The sequence below is a fragment of the Myotis myotis genome, unplaced genomic scaffold, assembly GCF_014108235.1.
Source record: "Myotis myotis isolate mMyoMyo1 unplaced genomic scaffold, mMyoMyo1.p scaffold_m19_p_11, whole genome shotgun sequence".
Taxonomy (NCBI): Eukaryota; Metazoa; Chordata; class Mammalia; order Chiroptera; family Vespertilionidae; genus Myotis; species Myotis myotis.
This window is the reverse complement of record NW_023416315.1, coordinates 57,680,799-57,708,518: the sequence shown is the minus strand read 5'-3', so window position 1 is coordinate 57,708,518 and position 27,720 is coordinate 57,680,799. Positions and strand designations below refer to the sequence as shown.

At 36.9% G+C, this 27,720-nt stretch overlaps 1 protein-coding gene and 1 pseudogene across 9 annotated transcripts in view; one reads left to right on the top strand and one right to left on the bottom strand.

The window, feature by feature from the left end:
- The window catches only part of CNOT4 (CCR4-NOT transcription complex subunit 4), a 156,749-nt gene that overhangs the window by 121,663 nt on the left and 7,366 nt on the right, over nucleotides 1–27,720 (bottom strand). The window contains exon 1 of one of the 9 annotated variants that reach the window (XM_036328585.1): nucleotides 13,653–13,769. The exons of 7 other annotated variants lie outside the window; for them this stretch is intronic. The gene's annotated coding sequence lies outside the window, so the exon portion shown is untranslated. Of the gene's footprint in view, nucleotides 1–13,652; nucleotides 13,770–27,720 lie in introns of those variants that run through there. One more of the 9 variants, XM_036328586.1, reaches the window with a different exon arrangement.
- Nucleotides 7,472–7,769, top strand: LOC118666369 (annotated as a pseudogene).

Genomic DNA, 27,720 nt, shown 5'->3' with positions numbered 1-27,720 from the left:
TAAAAATAGTAATAACTAACTCTAAAGAAAAAATTGAAAACTGAGTTGCTTATACTGTGCTGATGGCATTATAAATTGGTTCAAGTCTTTTGAAAATCTATACTATGCAAAATTCATAACGATGGCATTATCCTCTGCTCCAATAATTTCATGATTAGAAACACAGCTTAAGCAAATAATTTAACTAAAAGCAATGTAAGGTATTTCAACTTGTCTGGCTAGCACTTGAGAGTACAGTTAATACAATTTATCAGTCAATTTAAACAAGCTGAGGTCTGGTTTAAATCAATATGAAGATCTATATTAAGACACCCAAATCGCCTTGCTGTACTACACAGGTATTACCAAAGACAACTACAGAACAAAATTTTACCAAAGATATGAATAAGTCACTTGCAAACAGACTACTTCATTTTAAAATCTCATCACTGGAACAGGAAACCTCCAAAATAAAGAAGGCCAACCAGTACTTTTAGGGTGAAGGCAACTGAAAAGCACAAGAATTGAAAGAAGAATTCTGAGACTCACTGAATGTGACATTAGTGTTTGCAGTCTTATAATATCAAAGAGAAATGCTTACCATTTTCTCACAGATTAGCTAAAAAATGAAACATCAGTCTTTTTGCCAAACTATAATATAAATGCACAGTTAATCAACAAAATTGGCAGACCATGACTAAAACTGCAAAAAATATGCTGCTGTCTAAAAACTGATGAGTCAACTTTTCTAAACAAAATTTCAGTGTGCAATATGTAGACAAACTGAATTTGGTAGAAGTTCAAATAAAAACTAATAAATACCAAAGCTATAATCTGTTAACTTAATTAAAAACAAAATCTAATCAAATTAAAAATGTTCATTCTAGATGTAAAAGGAAAAGAATCGGTCTTAGTAAAAATAATGAGTAAAAAAATACTGGAAAAAGAAAGACTGAAAAAGTTTAATGTTATGATGTGGATAACTAACCAATAAACTTAAATGATTTAATGTAATTTTCCACAGACAATAATCTGATTAAAATTCATTAATGTTGGCATGACTAATTAAAATGCTTGTATTCCTAATACCCTTAGAGAAGGAGTGGAGAGCCTTTCTTTCTGTCATAGGGTCACTTGGATATTTAGAACATCATTCTCGGGCCATACAATATTATCAACTTAAAAATTAGCCTGCTATATTTGGTGAAACATTTAATTAACTCACCCTTAATGCCTTAGCAGGGCCAGACCAAATGATTTTGAGGGCCTCATACAGTCTTGCACCACCCCTGCCTTAGAGGATAAATATCTCTACTGGATCAAAATCACACTCAGTTATAAAGGCAAACTAGCCCAGCCATTGTGGCTCAGTGGCTGAGCCTCAACCTATGAACCAGGAGGTCATGGTTCAATTCCCGGTCAGGGCACATGCCCAGGTTGTGGGCTCCATCCCCAGTAGGAGACGTGCAGAAGGCAGCCAATCAATGATTCTCTCTCATCATTGATGTTCCTATCTCTCCCTCTCCCTTCCTCTCTAAAATCAATTTTTTTAAAAAAGGGTAAACTACTGTCCTGGCCAGTGGTGTTCAGTGGTTAGAATATCGACCTGCATGCCAAAGGCTCAAAGGTTCGATTCCTGGCCAAGGGCACAAACCTGCGTTGCCGGGTGTGGGAGCCAACAGTCAATGTGCCTCTCTCACATCTATGTCTGTCTTTCTCTCTCTCCCCCACCCCTTCCACTCTCCTTAAAAATAAAAAATTAATGGTAAATATGTCCTCAAGTGAAGATCAACAAGAACAAAAGGTAAACTCTTGCTCTATGTAGAACTGTAGATCATCAAAAATTGAGAAATATTCAGATGTCCAATGGGGGAAAGTTTTCCTACTCAAAGAGGCCAACACCTTACCACCTTCAACCCACTAGGAAGCTTTGAGAGTGACAGATATGAACCCATGAAGAAAAAAGAGACTTTACACGCAACTCACAAGATCAGCCATCAACCCAATCAACATAGAAACATTCCCACCAGAAACATAATGAAATATTAAGTACCACTAAAAATGATACTTCAAGTTTATTTTGTGTCACTATCATATTTTAGAAAGTACATGACAACTAGAAAACACTAATGTTACTGTAAGTAAACTAATACCAAAAAAAAAAAAAATGTAAGAGGAAGTCCAAGATGACAGCAGCATAGGAGGACACTGAATTCTCCCCCTCCCATGACCAAACTCAAGTATACACATATACAGAGAGCAAGTACTGAGACAAATAATTAATATTTATCCTTCTTAAACTATTTCTAAAAATGTCACCCCAATACACCAGGATTGGGAGTTCCACCCCTGGTCAGGACACACAGGAATCAACCAATGAATGCATAAATGAGACAACAAACTGATCTCTCTCTCTCTCTCTCTCTCTCTCTCTCTCTCTCTCTCTCAAATCAATTTAACTTTTTTTCAAAAATATACATAAAAAGGAAAAAAAAAACTCATTTTATGAAACCAGCATTACTCTAATACCAAAACCAGACAAAGACATTAAAAAAAAATTACCAGCCAATAATTCTTCAACATAGATGCAAAAATCCATTCAACAATATATCAAAAGGATTATACACTATGACCAAGTAGGATTAATCCCAGGGATGAAAGAATGGTTCAACATCTGTAAATCAATCAATCTGATACATTACACTAACAAAATAAAGCATAAAACCATATGATCATCTCAAAAGATGCAGAAAAAAACATTTGACAAAATTCAACATCCTTCTATGATAAAAACTCTCAACAGACTAGACATAGAAGGAACATATCTAAAAAAACATTGCTATTTATGACAAACTGACAGCTACTATACTCAATGGTGAAAAACAAAAAGAAACAAGAATCCACTATTCACCAATTCTATTCAAGATAGTATTGGAAGTCCTAGACACAGCAATCTGACAAGAAAAAGAAATAAAAGGCACTTGAGTCTGAAAGAAGTAAACTCTCATTAGAGACTAGAATTTTCATGCACTTGGGGGTCCCTCAGCCCGGCCTACACCCTCTCACAGTCCAGGAGCCCTCAGGGGATGTCCTAAGCCACAGCCTGGCCTCCCTCTGTGGGAAGCAAATGGGGCGAGCTGATCAGGGGACAGCGCCACCAAGCGAGCAGCCGGCCCCACCGACCCCACCGACCCCATTGCCCCTCTGCCACTGCTGGTCACCGCCGCCCCTCCCCACATCACCATCCCCTCCCTCTGCCCTCTGGCACGCACCTTGGCTGGCCTGGTGCTGCCTGCTCAACAGCCCCACCCCCCCGCCAACCGGTTGTTCTGCTGTTCAGTCAATTTGCATATTGTATAGAATAACATGATAGTATATAGATAAAACCTTAAGACACCACCAAAAAATTATTAGAATAAACAAAGTCAGTAAAGTTGCAGAATTCAGAATCAATATACAAAAATCTGTAGCATTTCTATACACCAATAACAAAAAAATCGAAAGGAGAAATTAAGAAAACAATCCCACTTACAATTACATCAAAAAGCATAAAATACCTTGAAATAAATTTAACCAAAGATGTGAAACACCTGTATTCTGAAAACTATAAGACACTGAAGAAAGAAACTGAACAAGATACAACAGAAAGATATACCTTACTCATGAATTGGAAGAATTAATATTGTTAAAACGTCCTTCTTACCTAAAGCAATATATAGATTCAATGCAAAATATACTCAGATACCAATGGCATTCTTCTCAGAATTAAACAACTATTCCTAAAATTTATATGGTACCACAAAAGACCCCAAATAGTCAAAGAAATCTTGAAAAAGAAAAAAATGAGAAGTATCACGCTCCCCGATGTCAAACTATACTATAAAGCTACAAAAATCAAAACTGTGGTACTCAGCCCTGGCTGGTCTGGCTCAGTGGATAGAGCGTCGGCCTGTGAACTGAAGGGTCCCAGGTTCGATTCCAGTCAAGGGCACATGCCCAGGTGCAGGAGGCAGCCAATGAATGATTCTCTCTCATCATTGATGTTCTATCTCTCTTCCTCTCTGAAATCAATAAAATACATATATTTTTTAATTAAAATAAAACTGTGGTACTCACATGAAAATAGATATATAGATCAACAGAATGAATTGGGAACCCAGAAATAAATCCACAATTATGTAATCAATTAACCTACATAGAAGAAGACAGAGATATACAATAGGGATAAATATAGTCTCTTTGAAGAAATGGTGTTGGGAAAACTGGACAGATACATGCAAAGAAAATGATGTTGGACACTTTCTCCCACCATAGTATACAAAAATAAATTCAAAATGGATTAAAGATTTAAATATAAGACCTAAACCATAAAACTCCTAGAAGAAAACATAAGCAAAAAACTCTTTCACATTGCTCTCAGTAATATTTTTTTAATAGTCTGTCCTTGGACAAGGAGAATAAAAGAAAAATAAACAAATAGGACTACATCAGACTAAAAAAATTTGCACAGGAAAGAAAACTATCAACAAAACAAAAGATAACCTACTGAATGGAAGAAGATATTCACCAATGATACATCTGATAAGGGGTTAATATCCAAAATACATAAAGAACTCATACAACACCAAAAAGACAAACAATTCAATTAAAAAATGGGAAGAGCCCAGCCAGTGTGGCTCAGTGGTTGAGCATCGACCTATGAATCAAGAGGTCACAGTTCGATTCCTGGTCAGGTCAGAGCACATGCCTGGGTTGTGGGCTCTATTCTCAGTATGGGGCAAGAAGGAGGCAGCCGATCAATGGTTGTCTCTCATCACTGATGTTTCTATCTCTTTCCCCTCCTTTCCTCTCTGAAATCAATAAAAAAATATTTTTAAAAAATGGGCAGAGAACCTGAATAGACATTTTTCCAGAGGACATAAAGATGGTCAAGAGGCATATGAAAAGATGCTCTACATCACTAATCATCAGGAAAATTCAAGTCAAAACCAAAATGAGATAACACCTCACACCTGTCAGAATGGCTATCATCAATAAGTCAACAAACAACAAATGTTGCTCATACACTGTTGCTAGAATTGTAAATTGGTGCAGCCACTATGGAAACCAGTATGAAGGTTCCTCAAATAACTAAAAATAGAGCTGCTATAAAATCCAGCAATTCCACTTCTGAGTATTTATCCAAAGAAAACAAAAACACTATATCAAAAAGATATATGCACCCCTATATTCATTGCAGCATTACTAGTCATAGGCAAGATATGAAAGCAACCCTAGATGTCCATCAATAGATGAATGAATAAAGATGATGTTGCATGTATATATAGGGTGAAACAAAAATAGGTTTACAGTTGTTCATATGAAAAATACAATAATTAAGAATAATATAAGAATAAACTGTTTCTGTACTCACAACTATAAACCTATTTTTCCCTCACCGTGTGTGTGCGTGTGTGTGTGTGTGTGTGTGTATAATATTGTGTAATATAAGATTAAAAGAAAACACAGTAAAACAAACTTCTTAACAGTAGTTAACTTTGAGAGAATTCTACAAGTCATTTTCACATGTTCTACAATGAATATATGCTATATTAGAGGCCCGGTGCACGAAATTCAGCCCAGCCTGCACCCTCTCCAATCCAGGACCCCTCAGGAGGGGATGTCTGAATGCCAGTTTAGGCCCGATCCCCAGGACTGACAGTCGGACATCCCTCTCACAATCCTGGACCACTGGCTCCTAATCACTCACCTGCCTGCCTGCCTAGTTGCCCCTAACTGCCTCCCCCTCCTACTGGCCGGATCGCCCCTCACTGCCTCTGCGTGCTGGCCTGATCGCCCAATTGCCCCCCCTACCGGCCTAGTCACTCCTAACTTCCCCCCCGCCAGCCTGATCACCCCTTGCCCCACCACCCCCCGCCCCCCGCCGGCCTGGTCGCCTCCAACTGGACCCCTCTGCTGGCCTGGTTGCCCCTAACTGCCCCCCCTGCCAGCCTGGTCGCCCCACACAGCCTGCTGTTCAGTCGTTTGGTCATCCCTCACTAACCCCCTGCTGGCCTGGTCTCCCCATGCAGACAGCTGTTCAGTCATTTGGTCGTCCCTCACTAACCCCCCTGCCAGCCTGGTCACCCCACGCAGCCTGCTTGTTCAGTCGTTTGGTCATCCCTCACTAACCCCCAGCTGGCCTGGTCATAGGCAGCCATCTTATGAGGGTGTGTTGTTAATTTGCATATTACCTCTTTATTATATAGGATATTTCTTTATTTTACTCATTAAAAATGATCAAAATTAAAACACAATAAGAGTAGCTATTAACTTTGTTTCCATCTTTCATAGCCTAATGACAATCACTGTAAATAATTCTAATGTACTCCTTTAGATATATTGACTATGTATATATAAGCATATACTTATGAATATCTTTTTAAATTGAAAATGAAAAGGACTCTGCACATTGTTTTGAACTTGTCCTATTTTACTTAATATACGCTAGAAACCTTTCTATCCTATCACCTATATCACTACTTCATTCTTCTTCAGAGCTGCAGCATATTTCCATCATACAGATGTGCACGTAATTTAACAAGACTACGGACATAAATTTCTGTGCTTTCCTGACTTTTGATATCACAATATTACAATGCACACCCTTTAACATGTGTTTCTGTGTGCTAGTACATCAGAAACAAACCAATTCTCAAAAATTCATTCTGCAGAAGTCACTTATTTACATATTCATCTCAAGGACTGAACAAATCAAACACATGGCCCTACAATATGTTTGTGTTAAATATATGTTAGATTTATTGTGAAATAATGATTACTAATTGTGAAATGTTTTTCTGAATATTAAATATATTTATAAAACTCAACCAAGCTATGACCTTTAGTGTAGAACAAGTTGAACCTTCTTTAAAATGACAAAAGGAAAATTGTCAGCAAATCTCATTGAAAACTCTTAAAACATTAAAATCACTCCATCCAACATAAATAGCTGTAAATTTCAGTCAAAAACATAAAAAAAGGTTGACAGATACACTTTAAAAGTGACCAAAAAACCCTAAAAATACCAAAATGCTAGAAAAAAACCTTTTGAAAAAATTGTAGATATCAGAAAATGCTGGAAAAAAACAATTTTTAGAAAGACTAATGATATCAGAGTAAACTGAAAAATTATCCCATGACATAATGCAATTTTGTCCATGTGCATTAGAGAAATATTTTCCTGAATATATTGATAGAAAGAATCGGTAAATTTGACTAGCCTATAGATTAATTGACCTAGAGCCAGTATATCTGTAGAACAAATTCCTAGAAATGAAATTGCTGGATCAAACATCGTATGTGCAATTTTTAGTTTTGACAACATTGCCAAATTGTACTTTAAAAAGTTGCACCAATCTACATTCTCATTAAAATCTATTAGAATCAAACATTTTATTCCTTATGAATCTAAAATGTAAATACTGGGCTCTCTCAGGTCCTCGTTCCCAAAATGACCAAGAAAAGAAGAAATAATTATCGTGCCAAAAAAGGCCGAGGCCATATGCAGCCTATTCGTTGCACCAACTGCGCCCAGTGCATGCCCAAACAAGGCCATTAAGAAGTTTGTCATTCGAAAAATAGTAGAGGCCACAGTTGTTAGGGACATCTCCGAAGCGAGTGTCTTCAACGCCTATGTGCTTCCCAAGCTGTATGTGAAGCTGCATTACTGTGTGAGCTGTGCCATTCACAGCAAGGGAGTCAGAAATCGTTCTCATGAAGCCCAGAAGGACCGAACACTCCCACCCTGATTTAGACCTGTGGGTGCTGCCCCACGACCTCCACCAAAGCCATGTAAGGAGCTAAGTCTTTAAGGAGTGAAGAAAAGTTCTCCGGGGGGAAAATAAATGCAGACTGTACTTCAAAAAAATAAAAATAAAATGTAAATACTGGAATCAGTTATTTTAAATTTGCGCTTTTAAAAATTGAACGTGTATGTACTTTATAATGAAATAAATTCCTTTAAACTAATTAAATTATGAAAAAGCATGAAAGTATTTACACAATAAATTTTTAAATTATACAAAACAGCTTTACACTAATAAGAACAGTGTAAAATGAGTTCACATATTAATAAGAAATGAAGATAACATGCAAAAAATGAAAATGCTGTTTATTTCAGAATTTAGGAATTACCAGCTTTTTCATTTATTTTTAACAGTTATTATCATGCTGATTTTCTGTTAACAAAATGTTCTGGTGGCCTGGGAGTAAAAAATAATCACAGCTTTTTATGCCACCCAGGCTTTTTATTTCCTGTCAATGGCCCACCCAGTTTTCAGTTGTCCAGTGCCAAAATTTGATCACAATCTTCAATTCAGCACTCTCTTCCATTCTCCAAACCTTGGTCATTAAATTCTATTGCTTATATTTCTTTAATTAACTCTCTCATCTCCATTTCTACTGGATAACTAATATAAGGATCTTAATGAAATCTCTCTCCTCTAGAATCCAATTTGCACACAGTTCTGTTTGATTAACTTCCCTTCACACGAGTGCTTATCAAACCTGATCATACATAACAAATCATCAGTATGGCCCTAGCCGGTTTGGTTCAGTGGATAGAGCATCGGCCTGTGGACTGAAAGGTCCCAGGTTCGATTCCGGTCAAGGGCACATGCCAGGGTTGCGGATTTGATCCCCAGTGGGGGGTGTGCAGGAGGCAGCTAATCAATGATTCTCTCATCATTGATGTTTCTCTCTCTCTCCCCCTCTCCCCTCCTCTCTGAAATCAATGAAACAAAAACAAAAATAAAAAACAAATCATCAGTATGTTGTTAAAAATGAGGACTCTGAGATAGGGTATTAGATTCTGCATTTCTAGCAAGCTCCCAGGTTATCCTGATGTTTTTAACTTCACCCTTCAAAACACTCTTTAGATTAAGAAGCTTTAAATCAACTACTACCTCCTGCTCAAATTTAAATTCTTTTTCTTTTAAGTATTTTATTGATTTTTTACAGAGAGGAAGGGAGAGGGATAGAGAGTAAGAAACATCTATGAGAGAGAAACATCCATCAGCTGCCTCCTGCACACCCCCTACTGGGTATGTGCCCACAACCAAGGTACATGCCCTTGACAGGAATCGAACCTGGGACCCTTCAGTCCGCAGGCCAACACTCTATCCACTGAGCCAAACCGGTTAGGGCTCAAATTTAAAATCTTTCTCAGTGCTCAAGAACCCTATCTCTCTACATTTATACTTCATAACCCTACAGCCTCACAGAATATCCTCCATTCTCCTTTTCACAGGCCATACTCATTTTGGTTTAGTAGTCCCCATATAAAGATAATGTTCCTCAATTTCCTTTCAACTTCCTTTCCCACTCCACCTACCACTCATTCAAGTATTATCTTTTTTAAAAAACCACACAAATTAACCCTGCCCTCATTCTTTACTCTTTTTCCAAATTCCTGTAATACTTCTCCAATAAATATCTGGCATATGTTGCCCTATACTATTAGAACCATCACAGAGGATTCATTATGTGCTCTGAGGACACAATCTACTTACCATTTAATGCCTAGCAATATGCTTAGCATATAATTTCTAATTTTATCTAAGTTTATGCAGAAAATCATAGTGTACGGGTGCCTTTTAAAAGAATAACAAAAACATACCATGTTTCACCTTGGAATCCTAATATTTCAAGGTCAATTTAGAAGAATAACAAAAACATACCACCATGTTTCACCTTGGAGTCCTAATATTTCAAGGTCAATCTGCCACTACTGTAAGCACAAATTACACTGCCAAGATAAAAACTAGTGACTATTTAGAACAAAAAATATTAAATTTTATTTAAAATTATAGAAAATGTCAAATGAGACATTAGAGAAATTATGGGAAAGAATTCTATGAGAAAGAAATAAGAATTAAAAAAACAATTGTTTATATAAACCAACAATAAGGAACAGGAACCAAATAGAATAGATGGGGCAGGGAGTAGAGGGAAAGTTGCATAGAGAGAGGTAGGTGGTATTCCAATAAAATTAGGTAGAGTCAAAAATAAACAGAACATACATTATTTTCAAGTGCCTGTGGAACATTCATTCAAATACACAATATCTTGGGCCATAAAACAATCCTTAAAATATTTGAAAGAACTGAAATCATAATTCTCTGACTATAATGGAATCCAACTAGAATTCAATAAAATTCCACACACTTGGAAATTTACCAACATACTACTGAATAATCCATGAGCCAACAGGAAGTCTCAAAGAAAAACAAAAATACATAGAGTTAAGAAAGATGAAAAACAACATATCAAAATTTGTCAAATGCAGCTAAAGCAGTATCCAGTGGAAAATTTATAGCATTAAATGCTTTCATTAGAAAAAAAGGTCTTATATCAATAATCTTAGCTCCTACATCACAAAACTACAAAAAAAGAGAAAAACAAACTTAAAGCAAGCAGAGGGAGGAAATAATTACAAAGGGTAGAGTTCAATAAAATGAAAACAAAAACAGAAAAATTAAGAAAACAAAAAGCTGGCTCTTCATAAAAAACAATAAAATTAACAAACCTTTAGTAATATTGACAAAGATAAAAAGGGAAAAAACAGAAATCACAAATATAAAAATGAAATAGAAGATTATCACTACAGATTCCACAGCTATTAAAAGGACAACAAGGAAATACTAAGAAGAATTTTATACTCATAAATTCAATAACTTGGAAAAAAATGGACCAAGTCTTCAGAAACCACACTTTCTAAAACTCAATCAAAATGAAACAGATAATCTAAAGAGTCCTATGACCATTAAATAAATTGAATTCATAGTTTTAAAAATTCAGGAAAAAGAAACCCTCTGACTCAGATGGCTTTACTGGAAAATTTATCAAAAATTTAAAGCGTTAATTCTAATATTACACTATCTCTTCTAAAAAGAGGGAATACTTCCCAAGTCATTTTATGAGGCCAATATTACTCTGGCACCAAACCCAGACAAACACTGTACACCAAAGAACAGAAACAAAAACTTCAAGCCAATATGTCTCATGAACTCAGATGCAAAATCCTAAACAAAAATTATCAATAAATAATACCCAGAAATATATAAAAAGATTATTGGGATTTAATCTAGGTAAGCAATGCCAATTCAACATTTGAAAATCAATGTAACCTACCATAACAAAGGACTAAAGAAGACAAATTACATAATCATATCAATGACAGAAAAAGCATTTGACAAAATTCACAATAAAAATTCTCAGTAAATTAGGAATAAAAAGGAACTTCCTCAACTTGATAAAGAACATCTATAAAAATCCCACAGCTATCATCACAATTTAATAGTAAAAACTATATGCTTTCCCCCCCTAAGCTCTAGTACAAAGTATGGATGGCTGCTCTCATCAATCTTATTCAACACAGTTATGGAAGCTCTAGCCAGCAAATAAAGTAGGATCCTATATAATAAGACTCTAATGTGCAAATCGACTGAACAGTGGAACGACTGGTTGCTATGATGTACACTGACCACCAGGGGGCAGACGCTCAATGCAGGAGCTGCCCCCTGGTGGTCAGTGGACTCCCACAGTGGGAGCGCCACTCAGCCAGAAGCCTCTGCTGCAGGCGGGCAATGAGGAGTGAGGGGTCCTGGACTGCAAGAGCCCCAGAATGCGAGAGGGATGTCTGACTGCCAGCTTAGGCCTGATCCCCACCGCGATCCTGGGGGGGGATAGGGCCTAAGCCAGAAGGCGGACATCCCCCGAGGGGTCCAAGACTGCAAGAGGGTGCAGGCCAGGCTGAGGGACCTCCCCCAGTACACGAATTTTGTGAACCGGGGCTCTAGTAAGTAAATAAAAGGCAAACAGATTGGAACAAAAGAAAAAAAAATCTGTCCCTGATTGCAGATGACATTATTACCTCAAAAATGCCAAAAAATCTACCCCCAAATTCCCTAGAACTAATAAGTGAGTTCTGCAAGATCACAGGATACAAGGTTAATGCATAAGAATCAAACACATTCCTATATACTATCAATAAACATGTGAAAACCTAAATTACAAATACAATGCCATTTACAGTTGCTCCAAAGAAAATGAAATACATACGTATAAATCCAAAAAGCAAAACAAAACATGTGCAGATCTATATATTGAAAATTACACAATGTTGATGAACAAAATCAAAGTTCTAAAAAATTGTTCACTTATTGGAAGGCACAACATAGTAATGATATTAATATTCCCCAAACCGATCTATAGGTGTAATGCAATTCCTAGTAAAATCCCAGAAAGATTTTTTATAGGTATAGATAAAAGCTTATTCTAAAATTTGTGTAGGAAGGAAGAGGTCCTACAAGACCCAAAGCAATTTTGAAAAAATATGAATCAAGTGGGAAGAATCACTCTTCCTGATGTTTTGGCTCACTACAAAACAGCATAGTACTGCCCTGGCCACTGTGGCTCAGTTGATTGGGCATCGTCCTATGAACTGGATTCCCGGTTAGTACACATGCTTGGCTCAATCCATGGTAGGGGGCGTGCAGAAGGCAGCCAATCAATGTTTTGCTCTCACATTGATGTTTTTTTGCTCTCTCTCCCTCTCCTTCCTCTCTCTCTAAAATTCAATTGAAAAAATCTTAGCATTGAACAGACTGACATACCTCGATGTGGGGTTGAGGGGACAAGGATAAACCAAAGAACTTACATACTTGTATGCATAGCCCATGGACATGGCCAATAGGGTAGTGAAGACCTGGGGGAGTGGGTAGGGGCTGAGAGGAGGGAGGTAAAGGAAGGAGGAAATGGGAGATATCTGTAATACTATCAACAATTAAAAATATATATTTTTTTAAATCTTAAAACAAAACAAAAAAACAAAGTGTGGCAGTGATAGACAGACGTGCAAATGGATGGAACTGAACAGAAAATCCAGGAACAGGTCACACAAGTATGCCCAACTGATTTTTGACAACAGTACACAAGCAATTCAATGGAGAAAAGGTATTATTTCGAACAAATGGTGCTTGAGCAACTGGACTTAAAAAGAAAAAACTAACCTCAACCTAAACTTTTATCTTATGCAAATATTACCTCAAAATGGATCACAAACTTAAATGTAAAATGTAAAACTATAAATTTTAAGAAAAAAAAATCTTCAAGACTTTGTACTAGAGTTCTTAAGAGTTCTTAGACTTGACACAAAAGGCACAATGCATAAAGGGAAGAACTGACATATTGGGTCTTACCAAAATTAAAAACTTTTGCTCTGAATAGCCCTATAAAGAGGATGAAAAAAGCTAGACTGGGAGAAAATATTTGCAAATGACATATTTGATAAAGAATGTATATCTATAAAGAACCTTCAGAACTTAACAGCAAAAAAATATCCTATTAGAAACTGAGCAAAAGACATAAACTGACATTTCACCAAAGAGGATATATAAATGGCAAATAAGCACATGAAAAAAATGCTCTGTATCTTTAGCCATTAGAAAGTGCAAAATAAAACTACAATGAGATATCATTACACACCTTTGAATGACTACAATAAAAAACAGGGATAACATCCAATCTAATTAGAACACAGAGAAACTCATAAAATCCTTGTGGGAAAGCAAAATCATACAGCAACTTTAGAAAATAATCTTGCAGTTTTTAAAAACTAAATATGCACTTACCAGATGACCCAGCAATTGTGCTCTTGGGCATTTATCACAGAGAAATAAAACATGTTCGCACAAAAATCTGCATACAAATGTTCCTAACGGCTCCATTATGAAGAGCCAACAAACTGAAAAGAATACAAATATCCAACAGGTAAATGGTTAAACAAATTGTGTTATATCCACACCATGAAATGCTACTCAACAATTTTTTTTAAAATTGATATACAGAACATAGATTCAGAAATTATTCTTGTAGGATCAATCTAAATCTAAATCTATCTACACAGCCAACAGAAATCCTTAAAGCTTAGGAAGAACCAAAAAGGTAACAAGGATATGCTAAAATCTAGAAAACAGACAAGTAGCAAAATTTTGTTTCTATCAGAGTCTATAAAAAGTTATCCATATAAGAATATGAATTTAGTGAGTTCACTTTTCTTCTTTATTCCCACAATCCCTATTATTTAAATTATCATGATTCTTTTCTCCCTAGTATTCTTTTCCCCTAATTGTCCTTGCTTAAAAAACCCTTTTATCAAATCTAATTAACACACAAAAAGATTAAAGCTTGTTGGCCCAAACTTTTTCACTTCGTGTACACTCTTCTTGTGAATGTGTTTGTATATAATTTTCAATACCTAAGTATGTATGTGGACTCTTTGAGTGAGAATAATAATAATAATAATAATGATAGTTCTCCAGTAAATAAATTCTTTTCAAATGCTTGACAAAGTCATTTTTGTTAATGCCTTTATGGTAACAGCATAACATGAATTATTCTGAAGTATATTTTAGAGCCCAGAAGTCAACATCTCCCTTAAATAATCCACAGCTACTGCATAATCAGTTGTTCACTTAAATACTACCTAGATCTGAGCATATGCCACTTGGTTTTAAACACAGCTCAAGGCTTAACCTTAAAAAGCATTCATTGAACCCAACACATCAAAAGAAGTAATAAAAATACAACCATAAACTTAAATCTTTAAAGTACTAAACATGAAGGGAAAAACAGCAGTAATAATGGCTAAGATCCAAGTTTATAAAACCTATGACAGCAGACTGAGTTAATGCAGGTGCTTTTGCTTATTTGTTTACTGGATTTTACATTCAAACAGACAAAATCTCCTTTCTCATATGTAAAATTTTCTATCCATTTTATTTTTTACCATATATAAATTGCCTTTAAGTCTTAAAAATATACATTAATAATGGAAGAATTGTAAAATGTACTATTAATAGTCCTAATATTAAGAATTAAATCAATTCTGATACTTTTATTTTAAATTCTCCTTCAAATTCTTCCAGGCAATGTAGAGAGAGTAACTTGTGCTTATGTGGTACCATGATCAAGATATGGCAAAAGCCCTGGCTGGTTTGGCTCAGTGGATAGAACGTCGGCCTACAGACTGAAGGGTCCCAGGTTCAACTCCGGTCAAGGGCATGTACCTTGGTTGCAGGCATACCCCCAGTAGGGAGTGTGCAGGAGGCAGCTGATCTATGTTTCTAACTCTCTATCCCTCTCCCTTCCTCTCTGTAAAACAAATCAATAAAAATATTTTAAAAAAGAAGAAGAGAGAGATGGCAAAAGTCAAATGGTTAAAAAAAGAAAACTCAGGGCCTGAGATAGTTAATAACAAGAACAACAACAACATAAGAGTATTTAACTTCAGGGGTAAAAATCCCTTTATAATAAGTAATACTAAAATCGTTTTTAGTAACTATATAACAGATCATAACTGAGTTAAAATAGCTCTATAAGTGTAGAGACAAAGAGAAAGATAAGTTTAAGATGGCAATGTCCAAGCAAAATATAATGCAAACCTCATATATAATTTCACATTTTCTACTAGCCACATTTAAAAAAAATAACAGGTCCTGGCAGGTGTGGATCAGTTGGTTGAGCATCGTTGTATGCACCAAAAGGTCACTGATTCAATTCTCAGTCAGGGCACATGCCAGGGTTGCAGGCTCGATTCCCAATAGGCAGCATGCAGGAGGCAGCCAATCGCTGTTTCTCTCACACATCAATGTTTCTCTCTTTCCCCCTCCCTTCCTCTCTCTCTAAAAAAATGTAATAAAAACACTTTTTAAATACCCACAGGTAATTAATTTTATTTAACCCAATCCTATATAATAAAAGGCTAATATGCAAATTGTCCCCTCAACCAGGGAGTTCGATCGGGGGCAGGGCTGACCTACCAACTACCCGCAGCCCCTCCCCCCAGCTGGCCCCACCCCCAATCAATCCCCTCACCCTGATGAAGGCCAGGGCCAGCCCACCAACTGCCTGCAGCCCCTCCCCCTAGCCTGCCCCGCCTCCTATTTGTCCCCACCACCATGATCGGGGGTGGGGCCAGCTGGCTAATCTCCTGTGTCCCCTTCCCCCAGCCCAATCGGGGTGGGCCAGCAGTCCACCCATGCATGAATTTGTGCACTGGGCCTCTAGTATATCTATAATATCAATTCAAGATGTATTTTTTTTTAAATTACTAATGAGATATTTTATAATTTTTTTGTGCTGAGGATTCAAACTTCAGTGGGCATTTTGTACTTAGCACACATTACAATTCAGACTAGCCACATTTCAAATTCTCAATACCAACATATAGCTTGTGGTTACCATGCTAGATAACACAGGTCTAAGAAATGGCTTGAGAAAACAGGCATATATCTACCTTCAGACCAAGAGATTAAGTACAAATATCCGAAAGGATCTAAAATCAATAGTAATGCATACACAACATCACAATTTTTGATATAATTGCTGTTCCTAGTATATGAGGACTCTTTGAAAGATAATCAAAGAAAAACTCATTAGAGAACACTTGCCTTCAAAAAATATAAAAAGATAAGTTCTTTTTTGCCAACCAATCTCCAAGCTTCTTTATATGTAGTATCATATAACTCCTCTAGAAATCATTAGCATTATGACAAGCATATTCAATGCACAGTACCCAAATATCTTTAAATTTCCCATAATTCTACATATGATTTCTTCTTCACCTATTTGTATCAATTTCCTTTTTACTATCATGTTCAGTATCATTCTGTTGGAAACTTTATTAACAAAAGTAAAAGCAATTCACACCAAAACTTTAAGAATGGGTTTCAGGATATCTGAAGAAAGTTTAGAGTATAAAATACTAATTTAAATAGAGTCAAAAGTCTTAAGAAATACAACAGTTCCATCCAAAAGTAGGGGAAAAAAGAGAAAGGTATGAGTAGAGGGAAGACACTAAATTTGGCAGGGGTTAAGAGGAAAGCAAGTGTTGCTAAAGGAGGTTATAGGTAGCAGTGAAATAACAGACCTCTATTAAGAAAGGGTGGTCCAGAAGCATTATTTTCAGTCTGTTGAGATCTTCCTTCCAGGCATATCCTTTGTTTGGCACAAGTAAATTTTTACCAAAAAAATTTTTTTAAAAGAAAGAGTGGTCCAGGCTTCCACTAAAAGCCATTTTTTGGAATAGCAATCAACTCATACCCTCTATTTGCAATTTCCTCAGGGATACAGATGTCACATCTTCCTGTGTATAGGGTGGAGGGTTAGTGAGAAGAAAAGAGGAAGGCCACAAACTACCCCTCACAACTCCTTCCCCACCCATAACAATTGGCATAATCTAAACCTACATTAAAGATGCCTCCCAAACCTTCAGATTTAGTAAAATTAGACTAGAATATTCTCTGATCTTTTCAACTCATAAAATTTTCTTAGCATAGAACAAAATCTCTTGCCATCTAACTTGTTTTCAAAGGATCATTCTGTTAGTAACAGACTATAGAAAAAAAGGTTAAAAGCAGGGAAATCTGTTAGAAGGAAGGCTGTTGCAATTATCCAGCAAGAGATGATGGTGGCTATGGAATGGTAAAAACTGGTTGAATTCTAGGTATGTTTTCAAGATAGAGCCAACTATTTCCTGATGGAAAGAATGAATGTGGGATGTGCGGTAGAATCAAAAGTAACTCCAAGATTTCTGGCCTGACCAACTTGAAGCTGCCAACAACTGAGATGAAGAAGACTACATACATGGGTGCAGCAGGTATGAAAGGGCAGAAATGGTAGGGAAAAGCAAGATTCTATTTTGAACATGTTGAGTTTAAGATGTTTAAGAGTGATTCAAGTGGAGATATTGAGTAGACAACTAGTAGATATACAAATCTGAAGTTCATAAGCGTGGTCTAAAGTGCAGAAATAAATTTAAGAGTCATCCACATTTAGAATGTATGCAAAGCCATGAAACTAGCAGAGATCACCAAGGTAGTGAGGACAGATAGAGAAGATAATCAAAGTTAACTAAGCCCTGGAATATTCCAATGGTAGAGATAGACATAAAGGAAGATCTACCAAGAAAGCCTGAAGAGCAGCCAATGAGTTTTAACGAAAAGCAAGGGGATGAGTTATCCTAAAAGGCAAGTGAAATAAATATATCAACGGAGACAAACTTTGTCAAATGTAAATTAATCACATAAGATAAAAACTGACGAGATTTAACAATGTCATTGTTGGGAGACTTAAACAAAAGTAATTTTAGTACAATGGTCATAGCAAAATGATTGGAATAGGTGGAAGAAAGAACAAGAGAAAACTAGAACAAGTGCATTTAGACAACACTTTAAAGGGGTTCTACCGCAATGGAAATAGAGAAAAAGAAGGAAGAGTGATCAAAGGAAGATACTTCTATGAGAAAAATAATAGCATGTTTGCATGTTGACGAGAATGATCCAAAAGAAGAACTGATGATGTACCAAGAGAGGGAAAAAATTACTACAGCAATGTCCAGAGTAAATGAAAGGGGTGGGAATGCATCAACCAGAGGGACTGGGATTAGACAGAAGCAAAGACAGTTCATCTATAGTAATTTACAGCATGCAAGGTCTGTGAGTCAGATTGCAAGATGTGGTGGTGGAGTCTGTAAATGTTCTTCAAACTGCTTCTATTTTCTCAGTGAAGTAGAAAGCAGGTCTGAAAGTGAACCAGAAGAGGACAGTTGAATATTTAAAGAAAAAGGCATCTAAGAGTGGGAAAACTGAATAAATTAAGGAAATGGACTATGATTGCCAGACAATATTAAGGGCCACCTGAGGTTTCTTACCACGAATTTAAAGTGAGAATGGTCATACTGTTGTATTTTCCTTCAGTCACCTGCAGCTGCATTGGTGCAAACATGAAGTGCTTAGAGAATCTGACTTATATTGGATTGAGATTTTGATACGTATGAAGAAGAAAGGAGCAAGGGAGTTGAAAGTATATTGAAGGGAGTGCATACGGTAACTAACCACTAGGTAATGAATACACACTAAGTAATGAGGGAAGAAAGGTAAACAAGGGGGCAAAGGACAGTGAAAGGGGAATAAAATCTGTGTACTGGAGGTCCTAATGACAATAAATGATTATTGAGTTGAGGTAGTAGGTAGAATGAGCTGAAAATATAGATAGTAGTCAGAAAAAGGGCTGCATGAATTGAAAACCATGGAGGGGTTCAATATAATAATAAAAGCGTAATATGCTAATTAGACCAGACGACCTTCCGGACAAAGCTGGGGCTGTGAGGGCCGGTTTGCCTCGGGAAGTGGCAAGCGGCTGTGGCTTCGAGGGCCGAGCCACTTGCACAAATTTCGTGCATCGGGCCTCTAGTCTATATATATAAAAGGCTAATATGCTAAGTGTCCGACCATTCGACCAGTCACTATGATGCACACTGACCACCAGGGGGCAGAAGTTCAACGCAAGAGCTGCCGTGATGTGCACAGCCATTTACAGAGAAACGGCACCGTGAACCTGGCACCAACAAACCAACACTTGGCTTCCCCCAACTAGGACATAGGCCCCGCCACCACCCCAAAGCGACAGCCCACCAAATTGCAGCCAACACTGCCCAGCCCAGCCCAGAAATGTGGCCCACAGCCCAGCCCAGAAACAGTAGCTGCGGGCGCCAGGTAATAATGTCACACAGCAATGCCCGGCTTCCTCTCCCTAGCGACTAGCCTTCTTGGAGTTTCTTCAGTCCAGGAACATGACTTGCTTTATAGCCAGATGGAAACATTTTACACTTTAATCAAATGTCTGTGAAGCATTTTCCCGTGCCTCATCTCATTTGATCCTCACAGAAGTCCTGGAGTAGGTAAATAGGAGATTCGGTGGAATCCTATTTTCTTTTCATTAGCCAGAAAACAGAGATTAAGAAAGCTTAGAAACTTGACCCAACTAAAAAGAATCGTGGGCCTTGAAAATGACTTCAGGTTTTCTCACTGCACAGAATATAGTCAAACACTGCTGCAGTTAAATATTTTACCCTTTGTTCTCCCAGCGTGATTTACAATAATAATCTGCTTCCTGTTGATACTTACTGCTGCGTTGCTGACAATTACCTGAAAGAGAAGTTGGGGTGCTTCACTGGGCTGGAAAAAGTTTAGCTACATCAGAAAGCAGGTCTAATTAAGCAAGTTTAGTCTACATATATAAAAGGCTAAGTTTACTCGCGCATGCGCGATACATATAAAGCTCTCACTGGCGCCAATCGCACGTGTGTGTTTCGATCTGTCATTGTCGATCATGAATTTGGTTGACACTTCTATTATAGAGAAAGGGTTAATAGCAATATTAAAATATTTCTTCTAATTAATTTCCTTTCAATGTGCCTGAATTCGCGCACTGGGCCACTAGTATTGGTAATAACAAAGCATAAAATATAACCATAGAATGAATGGCTGAGGTAAGGTAGAGAGCAAGATCATTAGAGAAGAGGAATTTTAGAGCTTAATAAGCTATCGTATTAGAAGTACCATAGATACTACATGTTGAAATTACTAAGAATTAAAAGAGGCATAGAGTTGGTAAGAATGACAGTGAGCTAGGAGCTAAAATAGTCAAGAAAAGATAAGGAGTAACCCAGGGTGTAGTAGACGCCAGCAAACATGATGGTTTATAGACAATATGACCTGTTAGTAGACGAGTTTTAGGGAGAAGAGGAGAATGAAAGACATTAGCCCCATTTCCAGGCTCAGTGAAACCAGTCTTCCTTTTGGACTCCTCCTGCTGACCCTTCATGGTGACAACATATAAGAAAAAAATGAAAAACATAACAGCAAACACCTAAGAGGGCTGCAGGGCAAGAGTGTCTTCAGAAAAGTAGAAAGTGGAGGAAATGTTCAGGGGAAAAAAACAAGGACATGGAAAAATTTTGCTGATGATGGAGAGGAGTGAAAAGAAATCATTCACAACACTGTCAGGATTAAAGTGGGAAACATGAAGTGTCAACTAGGAAACTGATGGTGACTGACATAAAAGGGATAAATGATATAATAAGATTAGTCCTGATGGACTTCAGGCAAATAATAGTGTCAAGGCTGTGAGTGTTGGCAGGAGGAATGAGGACTGAGAAGCTCCCTGTCAATAGAACAAAAGTCAGGGAAGCATGCTCTTAGCCTCAGTGCAAAGGGCTTCTCCCTCACCACTAAAGATGACTTGCAAGGAAACTGTAATGTACTTATAAGGCTGTTGTAGAATTTTTAAAAATTAATAATATAGTGATTAGAACAGTGCCTTGCATCTAATGAGCACTCAAAGATAAGTTTTACTATCAAATGTAAAATATAATTATTGTAACAAAAAGAGATTCATCATACATTTTACTTTCCTCAGCAAATGGATTTCCCAACTGATTCCCAGAAAAAACAGTATCAAAATGGACCAAGAAAACTCATTTGAAAAAGAATAAGTCTTTGAGGTCAACTTTTATGTAGTGTCCATCAATCTCAGAAAATTGGCTCTCTTCCAAAAAGCACCACCACCGGCCCTTGAATTCATTTCTCTATCCACCCAACTTCAATGGTAAAATTATATATTCATTCAAAAACCATATACTGAGCACCTATTATGCACCAAGTACTATTCACAGAACCTAGGATACATCAGGAAACAAACAAACGTCCCTCTCCTAGTAGATGGAAATTAACAACAAACAGTATGTATAACGAATAAGTGGTTTATATGTTTGAAGACACAAAAATAAAACAATACAAATAATGGGGTGAGGGGCCTGGATTTAAATAGTCAGGGTAGGCCTAGTGACGAGGAGATCACCTGAACAAAGGTCTGAAAAGTTGAGATAGATATTTGGAAAAGTGCTCTCTAGGCAGACAGAACAGCCAGGGCAAAGATTCAAAGACCTCTTCATTTAGTTCTTGCCACTACTTGGCAATAATTTTTTTAAATGTTTTTACTGCCCTAACTGGTTTGGCTCAGTGGATGGAGCATCAGCCTGCGGACTCAAGGGTCCCAGGTTCAATTCCGGTCATGGGCATGTACCTTGGTTGCGGGCACATCCCCAGTGGGAGGTGTGTAGGAGGCAGCTGATCGATGTTTCTCTCTCATCAATGTTTCTAACTCTCTATTCCTCTCCCTTCCTCTCTGTAAAAAATCAATAAAATATATTTTTTTTAAAATGTTTTTACTGATTTCAGAGAGGAAGGGAGAGGGAGAGACAGAAACATCAATGAGAGAGAAACATAAATTGGCTGCCTCCTGCACACCCACCTCTGACGATCGAGCCGGCAACCCAAGTATGTGTTCTGACTGAGAATCAAACTGTGACCTCCTGGTTAAGGGGGCAATGCTTAACAAACTGAGCCACACCGGCTGGGCAGCAATAATTTTATTCTTTTTTTTTCTGTATTTCTTCTCTTCAAGCCTCTAATCCTACTCTCTATTCTCCTTCAGCAGTGGATTATAATAGCTAATATTTATCATACGTTTACCACATACCAAGCATTGTTCTAAATGTTTTTAAAAGAAATAGGTGCTACCATTGCCTTCATGCAGAAAACTGAGATGCAAAAAGATTAAGCAGCTTTCCCTAAAATTAGAAAGTTAGCAAGTGGCAGAGCCCTGCAAAGTATGTATGTATAATTTCTTGTCTACTAGAAAACTTAACATTCAGCACAAAATACCTCGTTTTCTCATCTCTAATTTGTAGAATTTCTCCAAGTACACATTTGATAACTATGAAAGCTGCTAATATAATGTCTCCTTGCCATTTTTCCAGTCATTTTCTAGACTAGTCTTTACATAGCATCTACACCTACTACCTTCCTTAACCTCCCCCCAAATTTGATTATAGTCCTACTCTATTAAAATTACTCTAATGTAGTTAGTGATTATCACACCTCAAGCTAAACGGCTTTATCCATTCTCATTCTCCTTGAATGTTGTGTTAGACTGTGTCAACTCCTTTTCTACCTGAAATAGAAGTAACACCATGCTCGATCTTTCTATCCCTATCGGTGATTTCTCTCTGCTGGTAAATTTCTTCCTTTGTTTTCTAGGACTTATACTTGTCCATTTTCTTCCTATCTCTCCAATTGTTCCTTTAGTATCTTTTTCACTTCTGCCCCTTTAAAGGTAGAGATCCCAAAAGTTTAATTAGAATCCTTTGTGCTTCTATGTCTGTTAGCTCAGTTTCCCTTAAGGTTATAAAAAATCATATAGCACATTCCCTCTACCAGGCAAATTGTATGGATCATTCAGGATAGATCAGCAAACAAAACAGACCAAAAAACCCCACAAAAACCTATGCTACCAAGGACACTCAAAACTATCTCCTCTTAGATACTATTTTAAACACATCACTCTCCTGACTTCAAAAAAATAAAAATAAAACCTTGCAATGATTCCCCTCTTATCAACCAAATCTAAATGTTTCTGCCTTTGTTCAAAACATTCCATCACCATTTTCCATCATACTTATCCAGATTTATTTTCCACGACTCACTGATTCAAAAAAAATTCCAGAAAGACTAGTCCTTTTGATTACTCCCTCAAACATTTTGTGTTCCAACTGATCAAATAATTTCTGAAAACATTTGTCCAGTACCTAGATATTAAGAAGTATCCTATATAATAAAAGCATCCTATATAATAAAAGCATAGTATGCAAATTGTCCCTTTGACTGGGAGTTTGACCATGGGGCGGGGCCAGCCAGAGGAAGGGAAGGAGGCCCTGGCGGCAGCAGGTGGCCGGGGGAAGGGAGGGAGTACCTGGCCACTAGGGACCCTACCAGTACACAAATTTTGTACACTGGGTCTCTAATAGTGAATAAAAAGCTAAGTGTTCAAAATTGGATGTTTTTTAATTCTTTCAAATGTATTAAATAGCAAACACTTATACAAGGCTTGCCAAACATTATTCAAAGCACTTTGCGAACATTCATTCATTCATTTACTCCACACAACAATCCTATTATCTCCATCCTACAACTGAGGAAGCTGAGGCTCACACAGAGTAAAGTAACTTGCTCTAAGTCTGACAAAGTGGTAGAGCCAAGATTCACACTCAGGCAGTTTGGCTCCATACTATACTGCATAATCCTAGTAAGAGCAATAAAAAAAAAGCAAGGAGAGCCCTGCAGTGTGGCTCAGGAAACAAGAGGTCATGGTTAGATTCCAAGTCAGGGCCATGCTAGGGTTGCAGGCTTGATCCCCAGTAGTGGGTGTGCAGGAGGCAGCTGACAGATGATGTTTCTCTCTCGTTGGTGTTTCTCTCTCTAACCCTCTCTCCTCTCTCTAAAAATCATATTTAAAAAGCAAAACAGGGAAAGTTCAAAGGGCTTGCAGGAAAAACTATGTTCAATTATGAAAAATCATTTAAATTAGTCCTTTACTCCAAATATGGAGTAGTATTTCCTTTAATATCATACCAAATTTTTAAAATTCTACAATTTAGTACTATATAATAAAAAGTACAATCTATAAACACAAACACATGATATGTTACTCATGTGTTTGTTTATAGCTGTTGAAAATATTTGCTAGGCATGGCTAAAGAATATATGGTGACACATGACAAATGTTCTTTTATTAGAATGCCTGTATTAAAGTATTTTACTGTCATACTTGTTTTCACCATAATCAAAACAGATATGAATACAATTCAGGGAAGATAACTACCTTAAAGAAAGACTAACTTTATTTTTGGAAGCAAAATTCACATCTAGAACAAGGTCCAATATGACAAAAGATTTTAGTAAAACCAAGAAATTCCAAAAAAGTTCCATTAAGGATCTAACTTACATACTCTTCAACCTATCACAAACTCTATAGTTAAAGGGCCTTTTAAGAGGTTTCTGAGGATTCATCTATTAAATTCATGAAGCTATTTTATAACTAATTACAGAAAATTAAAAATAAGACGCAGAGGTTTTCCATAAAAAATATCTTAGAATAATATAATCCTAACATATGAGCAGATGAGGAGTATCATGTCTATCTTTTTCTTCTCTTACCTTTTTCTCCTTGCCTTCTGGCAGAGAAAAGACACAAAAATTATCAGGTTTTAAACTGGAGAGATTAAATTGCATAAGCCTATATGAATAATAGCTTGATTTAAAAAAGGCTAAAATTTGTAGCTTTCCAATTCATACTGATAACCTAACTTAGAAAATCTAAAGTATGTAGCCAAAGGCAGCAAAGAATGCCTCTCAGGCAAAAATACACAGTAGCCATTATTAGAATTTTAAGTCTTCCCACTTAATATTTTTTCCTCTCCTCTCTTTTCCTGAGTTTACAATGCACCTACCTCCTGGCTACCCAAGACACCTCCTAAGCCACTGGCACAAAATCAGCTCCCTCCTAAGAATTATATGAATGAAAACGATGCAAAATGTTAATAATTTGAGATTAACTCAAGTTATTAAATCTGGAAGAGATTCTTGGAGCAGGGAGCCTATGTTCTCCTTTCCCCACCACAAGCCCACCATGACACTTAACAAGTGGCTCCATACTCCAAGAGATTAATTAAAATTTCTTGGGAGGCCGAAACCGGATTGGCTCAGTGGATAGAGCGTCGGCCTGCAGACTCAAGGGTCCCAGGTTCGATTCCGGTCAAGGGCATGTACCTGGGTTGCGGGCACATCCCCAGTGGGAGATGTGCAGGAGGCAGCTGATCGATGTTTCTCTCTCATCGATGTTTCTAACTCTCTATCTCTCTCCCTTCCTCTCTGTAAAAAATCAATAAAATATATTTAAAAAAAAAAAATTTCTTGGGAGAAAAGAATGGATTGGCAGCTACCACTGAAGATATTCTCAAATACTATACTATATATTTGATATTTACTTCCCTCCTACATGCAATGAGAAAGATGCATAATCCTTCTCAAGATTGTCCCACACACAGTGGAACTCAATTCAATCTTAAATCCAAAATTAACACATTAAAGCCCCTGTTAAACTCCCGAGGACAATAGCTTTCTATTCTAGTGACCACATTAGCACACGTGAACAGCTAACTAAAGACATACCAAATATCAAAAATAGCTGTTACATTTCCAGAATTAAGGTGGTCTTAGAATGGAAGAAAGAAATATCAATGAAAAAACAGATTTTTCCCAATAATGTACTATATTGCATCATCGATATTATCCTTATTAATATCTCCCAAGTACCTAAAAAGTGCATGCTATTATGGTAGATCATACCTTTTATAATAACAAAAATGAAAATGATTGGTAAATTAAGATAAATTTAATTTTGAAGCTGTAAGTACCTAAGCTTGAGATGGTTTCAGACTCAATTGTAAGAATCCTTGAGATCTCACGTGCTAAATACCGTGGAGAGAAAATGCATCATATGAAAAAAGCAGCAAGAGAATAAATTATAATAAATAGTACTATTCATTTACTATTTACAAAGCCAGAAGCAAGTAATCGATCTACCTTTCCCCCCTGCTTTAAGATAAAATGTGAAATCTCCCTTCATAAAACAAAGCAAGCATGCTATCCAGAAATACACAATAGATGAAGAAAGTTGGCTTAACAAAGAGTCAACAAACCAAAACAAAGAAAAGAATAACTTCAAAGATCTCAGTTCTTTTAAAAATTCCAAATAAAACAAATATGGCTGCTGTTGAACTAGATCTGTTTTTGATAATACCTTTGCAAAGAAAAGTATATCAAAATAAATTAAAGAATAAACTTTCATTTAATAATGTCTCTACATTCTTCATTGGTCTGCTGACCTAACCTTATTAAGGGAGCTTGGAGCTGACAATATTTAGCGCCCTATTTCATCAGAATTTCTTCTGTTCTAACCAGGTCATTATTAAACTTTAATGATACCCAGTAATATATACTGGGTATAAGTTTCCTAATACCTTTTGAACTCATACACTCATAGGAAGCAGATCAGGGACAAATTAACTCTTCTACAAATGAGTTCCATATCTTACTATTATATAATAAAATTTTCTTTATCTTCCCAATGCTTATACCTCAGTGAATAAATATCTAAAACTATTTGAAAACACTGGTAGCTTTTATCTACTGAAATTTTTTGAGATTATTTAAGTAGTCATGCATCATTTCCTTACCAAAAGCTGGGCTTAAAATTGCAGTTTACTATCAAAGACAAATAGACTACATTTCCTCAGTTTTCTATTCTCCAAAACCTTGGTGTCATTTCTGGATATAAATGACTGAAAAGGAGATAGAATCAATTAGCTGCCAAATCCTGTAGAATTTCCACACTAACATCCCTTAGATGGCCCCTTACCTCGGTGGCTAGATGTTAATTTTTCACACTCAACTGTCAACCCCAAAATATGCTGCACTCTACTGAAGAGCAATCTTTCTAAAAGCACTTTTATTGTCATCTTCTGCCCCCTATCAACTTCTAATGCAGTGGTTCTCAACCTTCCTAATGCCGCGACCCTTTCATACAGTTCCTCATGTTGTGGTGACCCCCAATTTCATTGTTACAAATTGCACATAATTAAAGCATAGTGATTAATCACAAAAACAATATGTAATTATATATTTGTTTTCCGATAGTCTTAGGCGACCCCTGTGAAAGGGTCGTTTGACCCCCAAAGGAGTCGCGACCCACAGATTGAGAACCGCTGTTAATGGCTCCTTACTGCTTAACATATCAAATTCAATTTGACACTGAATTAACCTTTCATAATCTAGCTCTACCCTACTATACTACCTTCTCCAACACCATTTACGGAAATTAACACCTTATTCTATTGAGACCAAACTCGTTACATCCCTCTCACATCATGCAGGTCCCACCATTTACGGGTTTGTT